We start from the raw sequence: 16,855 nt of genomic DNA, 5'->3' as shown, positions 1-16,855 counted from the left end.
TCTGATTTGTACCTGAGTTCTACCCCAGTTACCCAAGAAAAGGGAGATGAGAAGAGATAAACACCCTATTGTCTGCAATCCCCAGGAGATCTAGAAATCAGTAGAAATAAATTATCTGCCACTTAACTTTTTGACCAAGTGGCTCAGGGACAGGAGCAAAGAAATGGCCATCATCTGTGTTCCCTTCTCCAGAGAAAAATACTTGCTACCTGCTTCAGTGTGGCCAGAAGTATCCTGAGTTTTCATAGAGTTCCACTTCCAGCTATCTGCTTCTTTGTTCTGAGTATTCCAAAGTTCAGTGTCTGCTTAAAAGCAGTAGTGGAAGCCTCATCCTTTTTCCTAGCTCCCATTGTCCACTGTTGGTTCCTCACTGGAGTAGCAGAAGGAATAGTCTAATGGCCCATGCCAGCTGCAGCAGTTAGCCTAATTTAGGAGAGAAGAAAGGGAATACAGTGGAGAGGGAAGAAAGAAAAAAAGAAGGGGGGACACTGAGGAGACAATGGTGGAAGAAGAGAGAAATGAAGGCACAGAAACAGAGGGAAACAAAGATTTAAAGAGGGAAGACAGGTACCCACCTTCTGTGTCTTAAACCAGATGATGAAAGTAGGTGTTCTACCAACAGAGCTATGTTGGAGGAACCAAAAATGAGCTAGATAAATTCATGAAGGACTGGTTCATCAACAGAAGTTTTGTTGAAAGAGCCTGCACCCAGATTGCAGATCTGTCGACAGAGATCTGTTGGTTGGCGGCACTTTGTTGACATCCCTGTGCAGCTCCTTCCAGGAGGAGGAACAGAGTGGGGGTTTCCAACACTTGACACCATGTGGATGGACCAAATGTTGGAAAAGCTTCTGACAGAACTGCTGGCAAGAGATACTCAAATATGTTGCACAATTTGCATACCTTTTGCCGACAGTTCTCCACAATCTAGGCACGGCCTCAGGGTATTTCCAGCTAAGTTGAGAGCAAGGATTTAGGATTTACTGAAGGGCCATTTTATTGTCCTGCGGAGTTTAGTCTGAGCAGAACTCTCTCTCTCTCTGGCCCTGTTAGTAAAATCTAGGCTACCACATGAAGGACCATTAAAGATTCCCTAAACTCATCTGAGCACAAGGAGCTGTAAAAGACCCTGCCAGGTGACAAGAATTTGCACTAAACCACCCAGAGACAAAGAAGTTACAGATGGAGATGGTTCCTTGAAAGGGGAATAAAACATTTTAAGAAAACTATAGTGAGCAATTATTTTAGTTTCTCTAATTAAAAGATAACGTTTAATGTAAACACAATTTTCTTCACTGTTTATTGGTAAGGATTATATTTTGGCAGGAACTGGCATGCTTGTTTAAAGAACGATATTTTGTTTAATTCAGCTTTTGGACTGGGATTTAAGGGTGCAGCTTAATGTACACAGTAGCCCTCACTTGCCTGTCACCTTCACTCTAAAATTTAGATCTGCAGGTATGAACCGTATACAGTGGATAAAATTTCCCACTTGGTAACATTGGTTCAGCCTCACTGGTGTTAGCTCTATACGGTTACCTCTCCTGCCCTTGTAAGACAGCCATGGAACATGAGACATCCTCTTCTGTGTTATTTTCTCTTGCCATGCGCCACTCTGTTTCCAATAAATGAGTATAGGTTTGCACAATTAAATAGAATGACTAGAGAAATTATAGTCATTTAGCTGTTTTAAAATACATGTGTGTTTTAGTGTATTGATGTCACTAGCAGCAATTTAAATAGAGGAATCTCTTTATCCAGTAGCAAAAAACTACAAATAGTTTGGCGTTAGACTATTCTGTCAGTTCAGGACAATAATCAAATAAGAGTCTCCTACAAATATGAGCATAAAACCTTAGTCACATTTCATATTTGCAATACTTCAAACTCATTTTGCATTAAATTATACCTGTCAACTGCACAGAAATATTTTTTGGGTCTTGAAATTTAACTTTTATTCCAATCATCACTAGCTTTTACTTTTTATCTTGAATGCACCTATAAAAACTGATGTAATTACAGTAAATTGTATTTTTAGAGTTTAATATATAATAAATTGTCTCCACGTCACAAAGCAATATTTTGTTCGAATGTTGTTATAGTAAATCAGTCTAAAAGTTCAGATTTGTTTCTTTGTGCACAACAAGAGTTTTAATGTGAAGCAATATATTGAATAGCCAAAAGTTTATACCTGGGCATGCATTGTATTTATAGGTCAGTGTCAATGAGTTTTCATGGTTTTTTAATTTGCTTACAGTATCTAACAAAAGCAGAAGACAATTTCCTCTTTTCTATAAGATGTTTGTTGGTTGATAATTGAATTCAATTATATTGCACATATGAGTAAAATGACTTGTGTGCTTAAGTGTTTTCCAGATAGACCCACAGTTTATAAGCTATTAGTGACTCCTTTAGCACAAAAGACACTATATAAATATAAAATTATTATGTCTTTATTTTATAGCCATCACCTTACACTCGCAGAAAAGATTAACTTCTGGTTTACAAGTCAAATCTTTTCAAAAAGTCTACCTGGATTCTCCAGCATTCAGCTCTTTAAAATGCCATATGCTTTCCTGCACAGACACCAAGCAGGCTGCATCTGTTTTCTAATTGCAGTCTTTAATTTAACAAATACCTCACTATGGCTGGAGGAGTTACAGTTATCCAGTTAGTAAATCACAGGGAGGAATTAAAGGCTCAATTGGCTAAACTGAGGCACCTGGATCAGAGGAGCAAGTTTAGGGGTAAGGGTGGCTGCTGCAAGGTATAGCACTGCAAAGGGGTTCCTGTGGGAAAGATGTACTCTAACAATAACATATTATCGTAACATATGTGGCACCATGGCATCTTTCAAGTATTTATGGAGCAGTGGTTACTTTCCTCATACCTAATGAGGTTTTCAAAAACTAATATGGAAAAAAAGCCTGACCCGTCGCCTTTTCCTCTGCCTGGCACAAATGCTGATAAAGGTAACAGGAAATATTTGTATTTCCAATTGCATGTCACAGGTATCCAAGCAAAAGGTAATTTAAATATAATGTTGTATTGTGAATTTGACAGTCTCCTTGGTCAAACTATTTACTATAGCTTATATGCAACCCCTCAAGCCATTTTGTGGTATATTTGGTTTGCTGGTTATCATTTGCTACAATAGCTGTGCATCTAACAGGCTCTTTACAGTGGAACAGGGCATCTCAAACATTACTGAGTTTATATTTTAGTACCCTTAGTCTATGAAGATCCTGCTCTGTAGTGACAAGGACAACAAATCTTTAGGGACAACTGGAGACTTAGACTTTATCAGAGCACCTAATTACATGCACAACTTTCTGCTCGCAGACCCTTCAGCCTTTCTATCACAAGGTCTTCTGATTGAGATAAGTACATTATGTTAATGGAGGATTGCTTCTGGGGCACACAGGGGGAACTGCAAGCAAAAAAGGGAAAAAAAACAATTAGTTTTCTCTGGGGAAGGTGGGAGAAGATAATCTCAAGATTCTATCTTAATTGAAATTTACAATAGTAGATTATAGAGCTGAAGAAAAGTTACATTATCTAAAAAATCTATAAACTGGAGTAACTTCATCAGTGGAGCTATACCAGTTACCCCAACTGAGCAGCTGGACTGAGATTTTTGTTGATACTTTAGATGCACATGCTACTGTACAGGGCCTATTTTTAAAAAATAAGGTCTGCCAGTTGGAGAAGCAAGGAAAGATACGAATCATTTGCTGACTCCTTCCTGCCCTCCCCCCAAAAAAAACCCCTACACCACAGAATGGTGCAGCTGCAGAGGTTCATTTTTGCAATGAACATTTAACTTGTGAATTTTTAGGTGCTGACTCGGTGGCTGGAGCAAGTATGGAAAAAAAATTGTGGGTGCTCAGCTTCAACTGGGGAGCCCATCTCTCTCATCCCCAGCACCTACTGCCAGAGACAGCCATGCTGATCAGCTTGTCCTGCTCCCACCCAGCCCCTCCTTCCTGCCACCATCAGCTGTTGATGGCATGCAGAGGGCACGGGGAAGGGAGGGAGAGAGGGTGGAATGAGGTGGGGTGAGAGCAGAGCTGGATAATGCCTGTACTGGAGGCTGAGGAGTGGAAGGGGTGGGAACAGCCCCTTCTGGTGGCTGGGACACTGCTCTGGAAAGTGGCAGGCTGGTGCTGCTTGCGAGAACCTGGCTCGGGAGGTGGATTCCTCTTCCCACCCAAGATTGGGTGGTGGGCACCGTGGATAGCAAACCAAAGCCCTGCCTCCTCCCTGGCAGGTGTCTGGCAAATGCTCCTCCTCCTCCTGGGGCTCTCAGACTGCAGGAGTGGCTGGTATTAGAAGTGACTCCTCATCCAGACTCCCTCCTGCCAGGGAGAGCTGCAGAACATGCTGGGGGCGGGGGGCGTGTGGGGGGGAGAGAGGGAAGTCAGAGCTTCTGTCTCCCTAGCAGAGAACACGCCAGGTAGGGCTAGGGCTAGGTGTGGGGGAAGGGTTTTTGGTGGGAACGTGACCTCCCCTTTAGAATGTGTCCTCTGAGTATGAGGAGGCACCAGACACCTATGTGTGCCCTGGGGAGAGGGAGCAGAAAGATGCAGGGGATACTGAGAGAAGGGATGGAGTGGGAATATGGCCTTGGATGGCGCACCCCCTGGGAAATCAGGGTGTTGACCCCTATGCCTGAATTAGAACAGGCCTGGAACACACATCCCAGGTCCATGCACTCCAAAGTGTGGTCTGAGCCTTCCCAAACTGGGAGGAAGTCTGGATCCAGATTTCTGTGGTGAATGACACTTCACTAAGGGGCACCCCAAGCATGTTTTGTGTTGCTGGGAGCACTTCTTACTACTTTGTACAAAAACCAAAAAAATCTTGTTCCGTTACTGACAGCCGAAAAGGACCAGCAGTATATGTCTGAAAGCGTGGCAGATGGTTTCTGAATGATCAATGGCGGAGCCTGGGGTTTTGGAAACTTTCAGTAGGAGTTGGATGCTTGTCTGTCTGGGGCCACACTGAAAATCCCAGCTGGAGTTTAAAGCTTCTGCTGGGGTCAGTTAATAAGTTTGCTCTGTATGCTGTGCTATTCAAACAGTCTTGTCTTTGTGATGTTATATGCCCAGTTTTTAATTTCAATGAGACTCACTTCCATGCAGCAGATGTAGGCTGTTGTTTTTATTAAGGAAATAGGTATTTAAAGTATTACCTCATCCAGTATTCTGTTTTATTTATCACACCCCGATGTGCTTCAGAGAGCTCTCCAGATGCTGCGCCAGAACATTCTCCTCTTAAAGAAAGATCACATGTTATTTTAGATTCTGCTGCAGCTGAAGGTGCCTTTACAAAACGAGATTCAAAGTACGATTCAACAGTGTTAGCCAGTTTGTCCAATGAATAACATTACTGTCTTGCTGAAATAGACTGATACACAGCATTTACAAGTGCAAGAGAATACCTTTGTGTTTAAAGGTGTAGAAGGGAGGCTGAAGTACTTCTCATCCCGATCATCAAATTATTTCCATTGTACTGGCCAGCATCTTACCCATCTCATAGAACTGGAAGGGACCTTCAGAGGCCATCGAATCCAGTCCCCTGACCTCACAGCAAGACCTATCACCATCCCTGACAGATTTTTTTTAAAATCTATTTGTCCCAGATCCCTAAATGGCCCCCCTCAAGGGCTGAGCACACAACCCTGGGTTTAGCAGGCCAATGCTCAAACCACTGAGATTTGTATCACTCCCTCTATTCCCCCCACCTTCAGCCACCTTGAAGTGCAAGAATTTGCCTCATAAGAATATACATTGGGTGTGGGTTAGGTAGGACACACCATGCTACACTACTCAGATACTGATACATAAAAACATCTAAATCACTCTGGGTTAACAGAAGCGAATCTGCTTGGCCTTTTGAATAAAATGGGGCATCTGATTACATTTAGGTGCTTAAGCATAGTCTGTGTTACTTTTCTTTGTTTAAATCTGAGGGCATCTTCTGTTTTTTCTTATCTTCTATTATACTCCTGAGGGTGCAAATAATAGGATCAGTATTAGGCCTCGTTGATCCCTTTCACGACTGCAGGACAGTGTATGTGTGTAGATAAGAGTTTTAACAGATTTGCTGCAGAAAAGCAAAGACAAGGCAGGTATGTCCAGCCACTGTTAAAACATATAGTAACAGAGAGAAAGCCGTGCTAGTAGTTAACTGTGTGGACACATTAACCCCAGTATATCTCAGAAGTTATTCTGCTTGAGTAAATCCTTCTATGTACTGTATGTCTGTGTGTTCCAGCTAATAGAAAGCTGCTTTAGTAAAACACCATGAGAACTTCACAGTGGCCTCTGAACACTGACAGACATGCTAAACAGTGGGTTCATTAAGATATCTATATTTGCAGTTTTGGCATCACACTGGCCGTCTCTACACAGGCCACTTTCTTCGAAAGTGGCATGGTAATACATGGTCCGAAACATGCTAATGAGGTGTGGATGCAAATTCCCCGTGCCTCATTAGCATATGGTCACGTGATTTGGAGTCCGGAAGACCAGTCTTCCAGACTCCAAAACGCCGTTTAGAAGTGCGGCCCCCGGGGGTGGGGTGTCTTCTGGAAGGAAGTCCTTCTGCCGGAGGCCCCTTCTTCTTACTAATTCTTACTGAATTATTGTGATACAAACCAAATCTAAACCCAGCTCCTCAACGTGAAAAACTGTTGCCTTTTAAACTCTGTCTATTCTGAATGCCAGAAGTAGCAGGTCTACCCAGCCAATGTGCAGCTGGATATACCTGGCACACACTGACTTGCCAGTCATTTGAAGGGATCATACCCTAATCATACCCAGAGAGTAGTTGTTAATGGTGCTCAATCCTGCTGGAAAAGCATAACAAGTGGGGTTCCGCAGGGGTCTGTTTTGGGACCAGTTCTGTTCAATATCTTCATTAATGATTTGGATATTGGCATAGAAAGTACGCTTATTAAGTTTGCAGATGATACCAAGCTGGGAGGGGTTGCAACTACCTTGGAGGATAGGGTCATAATTTAGAATGATCTAGATAAATTGGATAAATGGTCTGAAGTAAACAGGATGAAGTTTAATAAAGATAAATGTAAGGTGCTGCACTTAGGAAGGAATAATCTGTTTCACACATACAGAATGGGAAAAGACTGTCTAGGAAGGAGTACAGCAGAAAGGGATCTAGGGGTTCTAGTAGATCACAAGTTAAATATGAGTCAACAGTGTGATGCTGTTGCAAAAAAAGCAAACATGATTCTGGGATGCATTAGCAGGTGTGTTGTGAACAAGACACGAGAAATCATTCTACCGCTCTACTCTGCGCTGGTTAGGCCTCAGCTGGAATATTGTGTCCAGTTCTGGGCACCCCAATTCAAGAAAGATGTGGAGAAATTAGAGAAGGTCCAGAGAAGAGCAACTAGAATGATAAAAGGTCTGGAGAACATGACTTATGAAGAAAGGCTGAAAGAATTGGGCTTGTTTAGCTTGGAAAAAAGAAGATTGGGGGGGGGATATGATAGCGGTTTTCAGATATTTTAAAGGGTGTCATAAGGAGGAGGGAGAAAACTTGTTCTTCTTGGCCTCTGAGGAGAGAACAAGAGGCAATGGACTTAAGCTGCAGCAAGGGAAGTTTAGGTTGGACATTAGGAAAAAGTTCCTAACTATCAGGGTGGTCAAGTACGGGAATAAGTTGCCAAGGGAGGTTGTGGAATCTCCCTCGCTGGAGATATTTAAGAACAGATTAGATAGATGTCTATCAGGGATGGTGTAGATAGTGGTCGGTCCTGCCGTTGGGGCAGGGGACTGGACTCGATGGCCTCTCGAGGCCCCTTCTGGTCCTAGTGTTCTATGATTCTATGATTAAGTAATTCGGCTGGGTTGTAAGGCAGGAAGTGTGTGTGTTTTTTTAAAAAAACAAAACAAAAACAAAGTTTGTACAAAGAAGGAAAGGCGAGAAAAGCAATGCAGCAACTCCACAAGCAAAACATTTCACAGAAAAGAATGACTCTGCACTCCAAGGCACACTGATGGCTGATGGGACCTTTCCTCCCCCTTATCAACACAAACAACTGTGAAATCCCTGGGAAAAAATAATTTTGTTCTCTGTGAAGTAAATGAAACAGGCCACAGGGGTTCTTGCACAGGAGATGAAAAAATAACTGAAGCTGAGAAACATGTCAGTGCTACTAAGAGAAGTAAAACTGGGGAATGCAGGGCATGTCATGTATGTTACAGAGAAATTTTGTCAACAAAGAACAGAGCAAGTAACTGAGTGAGAGAGCTGTTCACCTGTACAGGGTGTTTTGGTTTTTTGATTTTTTTTTTCCTCTGAGTTCAACTCAGACTATATTGATTGGATTTTGCTCAGATTGTTGCTGTTGGTGCATTTAATACACTGGATGAGGTTCAACAACTGTTGTGATAGACATGTGTAGGATCCATGGATCTTGAAAAGTGAGTCGTGACAGCCATTGATTCTTGTAGTGGTGATACATCTGCTGGTTTTGTTTCAGTTCCGGCAGCCTATGGTGCTGCTTTGAGTTGGTATGTCCTAGTCTGTGAGAGCTTGCTTCTGATGGTGAGCTCGGAGAGGCTTGAGGGTTGTTTTGAAGACCGGAAGGGGGCAGGGGAGGGGTTCAGGAACTATTTCTTTCGAACAGAGGTGGAAAAAGCACCCCAAAAGTTACTTGAGTAAAAGTGCAGCTGCATGGGGGCGGGGAATGTACTTAAGTACAAGTCACTGGTGTCTCTGTGGAAAGCTACTTGAGTTAAAGCGCACATGCGTGCACACACACGTCACATCTGGATTGTACTCAAGTATCTAGAAGTGAAAGCAGTTGCACTTTTACTCAAGTGGTAGGAATGATTTTATTTCTATATTGAAGTGGGCTCTTTGGGTGACCCATTCCATGATGCTATCTACTCCTTGAAGTGTCCTAGGATGGTTTTAAGCACATTAAGGTACATATCCCTGACTTTGTCCTTGGAGCATATTCTGTGGTGTCTCGGTTTCTGGCTTCAGATAACAGACCTGGTTGTATATCTGGGATGGTTACTAGATCTATGAAGGTACGCATGGGGACAAGCAGATGCCAGTCTGCTTCATGGGAGACGTGCCCTACCCCCTCATGCTGATGAAGCCATATACCAGACCGCAGGACCCCAGCAGGGAACAATTCAGTGAGTGTCCTCCCAGACCTGGGACTGGGATGCTGGATGTCCCAGAGCACTGTGATGTGCTGCTGCATCAGCTCCTCATGCATCTTCCAGTGGCAGTTCCTGCTCTGGGGGCAGCCTGGTGGTGTGGGAGGCATGACCCGGCCTTCAGTCGGTGCAGGTCCAGCTGTGTGGAACACAAGGAGGGAGAGACAGTGAGTCATTTATGCAATGCAGCCCCTGAGGCCGTGCCCCCCCAACTTTGAGCAGCAACCACTATGCCTTGGGCCAAGGGATGGGGATGTCCAGGGAGCAGAGCCATGTGTGACCTGCACAGTGGGCCCTGCTGCACAGGGACTCTGTGGTGCCTCAGGGACTGTGCTGACTGCTGCAGCTCCCCCCAACCCCACTTGATAGGCAAGCAGCCAAGGGAGGTCTACAGCCAAAGAAGGGTCCCCCATGGGCAGCAGGTGAACTGGGAGCAGCATAGCTCTCCCTAAGGCCCATTCACACACCTGTGGCTTGCAGTGGTGCCTGTGGGTGCTGCCTCATGGCTGCGGGCATGCCTGTGTGCCACACTCCTCAGTGTGTCTGGGATCAGGCTGGTGCCCTTGTGGCTCGCCTGATTCCAGCCATGGCAGGTGCTCGGAGGGCCATCCCCCGCCTTGGGGTCTGAGGCTCCTCCAGCCTCCCATGAATCATAGAATCATAGAACAATAGAGTTGGAAGAGACCTAAAAAAGCCATCAAGTCCAGCCCCCTGCTCTAAGCAGGACCAAACCCATCAGATCAGCCCAGCCAGGAGTTTTTCGAGGTGAGACTTAAACACATCCATGGATGGAGATTCCACTACTTCCATGGGTAGACCATTCCAATGCTTCACCACCCTCCTAGTGAAAAAGTTTTTCCTAATGTTCAATCTGGACCTTTCCAACTGCAACTTGAGACCATTGTTCCATGTTCTGCCATCCGTGACCACTGTGAACAGCCTCTCTCCAGCCTCTTTGCAACCTCCCTTCAGTAAGTTGAAAGCTGTTATCAAGTCCCCCCTCAGTCTTCTCTTCTGCAGGCTAAACAGTCCCAATTTCCTCTACCTTTCTTCATAAGTCATATGCTCCAGCCCCCTAATTATTTTGGTCGCCCTCCGCTGGACTCTCTCCAGTGTATCCACATCCTTCCTATAACTGGGGCGCCCAGACCTGGACACAGTAATCCAGATGCGGCCTCACCAAAGCTGAATAAAGAGGAACAATCACTTCTTTGCATCTACTGGCAACGCTCCTCTTGATGCAACCTAATATGCCATAAGCCTTCTTGGCTACAATGGCACACCGTTGACTCATGTCCAGCTTCTCGTCCACTGCAACTCCCAGGTCCCTTTCTGCAGAACTACTACTGAGCCAGTCGGACCCCAGCCTGTAACAATGCTTGGGATTCTTCTGGCCCAAGCGCAGGACTCTGCACTTTTCCTTATTGAACCTCATCAGATTTCTTGCAGCCCAGTCTTCCAATTTGTCTAAGTCACTCTGGACCCTATCCCTACCCTCCAGCGTATCTACCACTCCTCCTAGCTTAGCGTCATCTGCAAACTTGCTGAGGGTGCAATCCAACCCCTCATCCAGATCATTGATAAGTATGTTGAACAGAACAGGACCCAGAACTGAACCTTGGGGCACTCTACTAGAAACCGACCGCCATCCCAACATCGAGCCGTTGATCACTACCCGCTGGGCCCAACCTTCTAGCCAGCTTTCTATCCATCTTACCGTCCATTTATCCAGCCCATATTCCTTTAACTTGCTGACAAGCATATTGTGGGAGACCGTATCAAAAGCTTTGCTAAGTCAAGATAAATCACATCCATTGATTTTTTTTTCCCCTATCCACAGAGCCAGTTATCTCACCGTAGAAACTAATCAGATTGGTCAGGCATGACTTGCCCTTCATGAATCCATGCTGACTATTCCTGATCACTTTCCCCTCCTCCAAGTGCCTCCAAATGACTTCCTCACCTTTTATTTATGAGCCTGGCAGCAGAATGGTACTCATGCCTGAGGGCTGTCTGCAGGGTCTGGGTGGCTCACACTACTGCTGCACATGGCTCCGTGTGCTGAGACTGCAGTGTGAGGTCCCGGCCGAGTGATGCTCAGTCTCCTCCCTGTCTGCACCTGCCTCCTGCCCTGTGGTGTGTGATGCATGTTGCCGGGGACCAGGTCAATGATGAGGCTGCTGCTCTCTGAGTCTGGCTCCTGTGGGGGTTGGCCCTCTGTTGGCTGGTCCTCCTGCTCCATGAGAGGGCCTCCAGCCCTGAGTTGAGGCTCAGCCCAGGAGGTGAGGCATCCCCCGCCACCACCCCAGAGATCCCAGTAGTACGGGCAAGATGGGGATTCTGCCTGAGCATCTCACTGCATCCCGGGCCACGGCAGAGTTCTTTTATTTTTGCCCACGCTTACTCCAGGCTGTGGCGGGGGTGGCCCTGTTGGGTGAGGGGATTGGCCATCCAGCTATAAACATTTATTTCTGTAGCAGGCTTTGAGGTCTTGTAGGATCTCCTCCTATGCCCAAAAGTCCAGCCAGGCCTGGATTTCTGCCCTGCTCCAGGAAGGGACCCACCTCTTGGACCCCTAGGGTGGGTTCTGGGAGCCCTGAAGTTGCCCCTTTGAGGGCCCAGAGGAGTCTTGGGCGCCCTGTTGGAGCTCTAGAATAAAGGTGCTGTGAGGATATGGGGGCTGCAGCCTGTAGCTCTGCTGCTCCTGCGCTTTCAGCTTCCTGCACAGGGTTCCCTGGGCTCCCTGTGGCTTCCAGCAGTGTCGGAGGCAGGAGCCGTAGAGCACTGATTGCTGCGGACAGGGTGTCCACCAGGGGACATGCATGGCATCCCAGAGGCCTTTTCTGTTGAGAGAAGACCCATCAGAATGTCCAGACCTGCATTTTGCTGACAGATCTCTCTCAACAGGGGTGTTCTTCCTCATGGCGAGCAGGGTACGGCTGCCAACAACAGCGCTCCATACTGTTAACTTCCTGTCAACGGATTGTGCTTTACAATCTGGAGACTCTCTGGGTTTTGTTGAGAAAAAGGTGATTTTTGTCAACAAAACCCAGCAGTCTAGACATAACCTATGAGATCTTTAGGGCCTCGACATCCAGAGAGTCCATAGGACTGTGAGGTGCCACATTTGCACTATGTTTTCAGGGACTTTTCTTTTTGTCTCAGGCGTTGCTATGCTGCACTTTCCTCAGTAGATGGCAAGCTTCACATGCTGTAGTTGGGTTATTTTTCTTTGCAGAACATCCATCCATAGCTAGAGGGGTGTATGCTCCAAGAACACAGCTTGGACTAACTCCTAATAATGTTTGTTTCCTTTTTTTTACATAAACATTATGGCTCCTGCTTCCATCATCATCTTTTCTATACCACCATATAGCGCTTGCCCTAGTTACATAACTGCAAATACAAATCTTACCCATGAAAGCCCATTGCCTAATAATAAATTTGGTAATATTTAAGGTGATACGGACTAACACCGCTGCCCTCTGAGACTACAAACCTGAATTAATTGCTTTTTTTCTGTGTTGTGCTCTTGAAGGCTGTTAAGGAAGTAAATAATATTTTGTTCTTCAGTAACAAGCCAGTGGGACCTGATTCCTGACACTTTGCCATCATTTGTTATATAAGAGAACTCCTAATTAATACATAAACTAAGAAAAGCTCTATTTTTTTTGTCTAAAACTATCCTCTAGAATATCTTTTATTATCATTTAAGTGCTGACAGTATTCTTAGCACTGGCTGAACCATAGGAAAACAGTGTTCAAGATGCCGACTAAAGGCCTACTCTTCTGAGCACCCTCACACACGTAAATTATTTGCTTAGCTTTTCACAGAATTCATTACAAGCAGATGCGCAACATAAATACCAAACTGAGGCAGAGAGAGGTTGTATCTTGGGATGTTCTTGCTTCTCTTTCACTTTCGAGGGTGGATGACAGTATTTTTCTCAGTGCCTTTTTTGTATAAAAAAATTAAAAGAGGAGCTGGTACTCCTCCATCTTCCTGCTCCTGGCCCCAGCCAATCCTGTGGCTGGGGCTGCTGAGGTAAGTACCAACACAGAAACAAGTACTGATTTTTCTTAAATTGAGTTAGTTTTTCTGTGAGGCCAATAAATGCTAACATTCCAGGCTTCAGGGGATGTGGCAGAACGATAATGATATAAACAGATTTTCTGAAGATGTGTGCTATACCACAGTATAATGCACTGTAACTTTATTTTATATAGTGTCTCTTTTAAAGAAGTTGTAGTCCAAAATAATTCTCCCTGCCTTAAACTTTGACATCTCCATGCCAGACTAAGAGAACATCTCCACCGCAAAACAAAACAACAACAACACAACAAAAGAAAAAAAGGGTCAGCAGGTCTCTGAGCTTTTATCAATGGACCTGTGAGATTAAAAATGGCAATATAGATATTCTGGCTCTGGCTGGGGCCTGGTCTCTGAGACCCTAGGAAAGAGTAAAAGTCAGCTTAGTGGGGCAACATGCAGGCATGCTGCAGGTCTTCTACGGCAGTGAACCTGTACCCTAAAAGACCAGTCTGCTCTTTTGCCTAGAGGGACATGACTAGTGTATTATCACAGTTTTAAGTTACCACCAACTCTTTCTAACCAACTATATTTATTCTTAAGGAAGTTGCAGTACAGAGAAAACATGTAGGGAAGATTTAAAGTTCTTACACACCTTGTAGAGAGCTTGCCAGAGGTCACCCTTCAACTACAATCTGGGGCTCTGGTAAATTTAATCCTTCAGAACCCACAACTGTGTATATTCCCTGTGGTTACAAGTTCATGACTGTCTTAGATATGGAACCAGAACAACAGCTGGACAGATAAGTCATTTCTTTACATAGCTTGGTCCTTGATCTTGGCCTTCTGTATCAGGTAATCAGCAGACAATGATTCTTCTCCTCAAACACAGCTTCAAAAAATGGGATTTTATATAGCTGGAGTTGGAAAACTTGTATCGAATTCTTCCCAGATATTCCCTGGGAAATCTACATAATGCATGTTCCTCCCAAAAGGACACGTCTGGCACATTTTCAGTATAGGTTTTTAAACTCCCAGGTCATATGTCTGTCACATCTCCCTCCAGGGAGGACACCTATAACCCTGGCCCATAATAATATGTGCATACTATACTATGAGCTTTCCAGGATATTACAGGAAATTACTGTATCTGTCATGAGGTGGTGAAAAGGAGGAGATGGACAAGAAATAAACATGGTACAGCAAATATGTAGCTGAAGAATGAGGATTTTGGCAGCTCCAGCAGAAGGAGTGAGTGGGCATGGGAAGCTGGGTCTCTTGGTTAGAATCAGGCGTCTGAAACTGGAGCTGAGGTCAGACTTAGGGTCAGTACTGGATTCCAAACCAAAGGTCAGAGCCAGGGGAAGATGCCAAGCCAGGAGTCAAATCCAGTATCTGCATCAGGGTAGGGCATGGGAGTAGGGATCAGGAATGAGGCAGGAAAACAGGACCTGGGAACAGAGGAGCTCTGGGTTAAGGAGGACAGGAGAAACAGGCAGGGAGGCTGTGCTCAGGAGACAGGCAGGTCTGTATGGTTAGCTGTCCAGGGATTCCGATCTTTGCTTGGACAAATTTCTGTACCTCCTTTGGGTTTAAGTAGAGCTTCCCAGCCAGTCAGTGTGGCTGGATTTCTCCCCCAGTCAGGATCTTGGTGAGTGGAGTCCTCTGATAGATTTCAGTGCTGCCCTAGCTCATCCATCAGACTCATACCCTCCCTCACTACACTGCACAGGAAGCATTGAAACTCTTCAGTGTATACAAAACAGCTGCATTAGGGAAGAAAGAAGCCAAGTGACTTACCTCTCATCATAGAGTGGAGTTAGTGGCAGAACCAAGAATCGTCTTGAGTCCCTGCTTTAGTTGTTACTAGAGAATACTGCTTCCCAGACAGAAGCAGAGAAGCCTCCTGGCCACATGTTTAGGCTACGGAGCGGGCTCTCATTCTTCAGACTTTGGGAGTTGTTGAAAATCTAGGGGTTCAGTCCTATCCCTGGAGCAGTGGAAGTCATTCTAAAAGATCAAATGAAAGTATGGGATCTGTGTTATTTTAAAACTATTCTGCTATGAAGTTGATGACTCAGAGCCCTTGCTGAATGAAGGGTGGACTCTTCTTTGTCTGCTTCCCCAACTGAGGCACAGAAGTCTGAGTTCTTTGTAATAGCAGCTGCATTGTTCACTTATCTGAGTCAGTTAGTATGTACCTTCTGGAGGATCAGGGAAACAATAAGCATGTCTTCCTGAGAGTGATGGGGGTCACTGAAGATGCCTTGGAAAGGGAGGGTTGGTGCTGAAATAAGTAGCAGGATGTGAAAACAAGACTGCGGTTTCAAGGGAGTGGGAGCTGGAATCAGCCAAGGTGAAGTGCTTGAGAGAGGCCTGAAATACTGGAGAGATCTGAGGGATGTGTTTCGCAAGGATATAAAAACAAAAAGAAAGGAGAGAGCAAGGCTTTATAAAATTTCTTAATAAAGAAATGTTGAAATCTTGCAGAAATGTGGATATTAGGTATTAAACATTTGCTATGAATTTATTTTTCCTCCCCCTTAGACTTAATTAAGAGAAAAACCTCCATATAAGCTCATGAAACTCTGAGTGAATTAATCTTTCAATGGTATAATATACTTAGCAGCATTTTTTAAAAAGTCATGTATAAATTAATTCATCTGGATTGAATTGCTCAATGAGTCAACGACAAAAGAAACTGCTTTTAACATGAGTCCATCATCTACAGAAAAATGCCTTCAGTCTTTTCCAAAAGCTCTATGAAATATATATATCTACATATGCCATATTGGCATACAAGTAAGGAAAATTGTTTTAAATTATATATGATAAAATAAATAAGCTGCATTGTCTTATGATTTTCATCTTCTCCCCTTTCATATGACTGTGTGAGTTCATCTGTCAATCATTACTTGTTTAGTCCAACTAACCATTTTAATTATAGAAGCAGGTTAAGGCTATTGGGTCTTTAATTGCAATAACATGATCTACTGGTTTAACTTTCTCTAAAATTCAGCCACTGAAACATAGTACTGTGGTGGAGTGCAGGAGATCTGGGTTCAGTTGCTTGGTTTGATAGAGGATTCCTGTGTAATCTCGGACATATCATTTAATCCCCCCCATTTCCTCCTTTTGTAAAATGGGAACGATAATACTTCCCTTGTCCAACACTTTTTCTTGTCTGTTTAGATTCAAGACAGTGACTGTTGCTTACTGTATGTCTGTATAGTACAGCACAATGAGGTACTAATCTCAGACAGGACTTCTAGGGACTACCATAATACATTTGATAAGAATTTATGAATTAACAGGTTTCTACTGGTTTTATTTATAACAGATGGACATTTTACGTATATTCTACAGGCAACAGCCAGGATCCAGAGCAATATGAGTGAGTTCTGCTTTATTGCCCAAACCTGCAGATCTATATTTCACTAAAGGTCTTCACATACTATAGCAATATGTTTCTATGGCTGCCTTTTAAAAATAAAATGTCTGAACTCAGTTTCCTCATCTCCTTAAATTTGTATCTTTAAAGGCAAAACATGGAGAAATTGAGGCATTCTGCATTCTCCTTGTACACTACGAAATCTCTTTGTATTGCATATGAGCTTGGATA

General features: G+C 44.2%; 1 long non-coding RNA gene across 1 annotated transcript; it reads right to left on the bottom strand.

Moving 5' to 3' along the window:
- Positions 1–5,194: 5,194 nt before the first annotated feature.
- Positions 5,195–15,169, bottom strand: LOC142013050 (uncharacterized). Its single transcript, XR_012645531.1, has 3 exons — positions 15,034–15,169; positions 9,198–9,342; positions 5,195–5,275 (listed from the first exon to the last, which is right to left on the bottom strand). It is a non-coding gene; the product is annotated as an uncharacterized LOC142013050 (long non-coding RNA).
- Between the last annotated feature and the right edge of the window lie 1,686 nt (positions 15,170–16,855).

This window comes from Carettochelys insculpta, chromosome 5 (genome assembly GCF_033958435.1).
Source record: "Carettochelys insculpta isolate YL-2023 chromosome 5, ASM3395843v1, whole genome shotgun sequence".
Lineage (NCBI taxonomy): Eukaryota > Metazoa > Chordata > Testudines > Carettochelyidae > Carettochelys > Carettochelys insculpta.
Note: the sequence above shows the minus strand (reverse complement) of the source record. Positions and strands in the feature narration are given on the sequence as shown.